The sequence below is a fragment of the Betta splendens genome, chromosome 5 (genome assembly GCF_900634795.4).
Source record: "Betta splendens chromosome 5, fBetSpl5.4, whole genome shotgun sequence".
NCBI classification, from domain to species: domain Eukaryota; kingdom Metazoa; phylum Chordata; class Actinopteri; order Anabantiformes; family Osphronemidae; genus Betta; species Betta splendens.
Genome location: NC_040885.2, coordinates 6,429,160 through 6,429,842, shown reverse-complemented (window position 1 = coordinate 6,429,842; position 683 = coordinate 6,429,160). Strand labels below are relative to the sequence as shown.

General features: G+C 31.0%; 1 protein-coding gene across 1 annotated transcript in view; it reads right to left on the bottom strand.

Moving 5' to 3' along the window:
• Nucleotides 1–306: 306 nt before the first annotated feature.
• g0s2 (G0/G1 switch 2) overlaps nucleotides 307–683 on the bottom strand; it is a 1,384-nt gene continuing 1,007 nt past the window's right edge. Inside the window, exon 2 of the mRNA XM_029152200.3 lies at nucleotides 307–683. This exon is cut by the window's right edge and continues 656 nt beyond it. The gene's annotated coding sequence lies outside the window, so the exon portion shown is untranslated.

Sequence of the window (683 nt, the reverse complement as noted above, 5' to 3'; positions counted from 1 at the left end):
TCAAAATTACTGAACTAAATAACACTTAAAGTAATTTGGTCATAAAACCTTGTTTAAATAAAATGTGCTTTTAGGTCATAAAAAATCACATCTAAGTGTCTTGAAACATGTTGATGTACTAGAAGTCTTTTCTTTTGGCTGGTTCATTGTCATCAATAATAATTACATAACAAGCTAATATGAGAACTTTGCATAATATAATAACAGATGAAACTACACCGACCTGTGTTGTTTTATTTTTCTTTTCAGTTTTGCTAAAAAATGAAACTGATATAAACCATTAAAGGAAAAACTAGAGAAAGCACATCCAATAAATAAAATTATCTTTATTGATATGAAAAAAATATTTTAGCAAAAAGTCGTTCATCGTTTAGTAAAGGTAGTGTATGTCTTTATGGGCTACCGCTTTTATATGTACAGTGCTAAATATTTACAGTAAAGGTTGGTCTCTCTGAGCACAATGTGAGTGGAGTGGATTCAGACACTAGACGGCTCTAGCTCATCACCAACACCATTATGTTCTCTTCACCACTCTATATTTTGTAATTAATTATTATTTTTAAGGGGAAACGTAAAAAGAAGAACTCTGCAAAAAGTCGTTCATCGTTTAGTAAAGGTAGTGTATGTCTTTATGGGCTACCGCTGCTTTAAATGTGCACATTTTCAACACATGATTTTTGCTC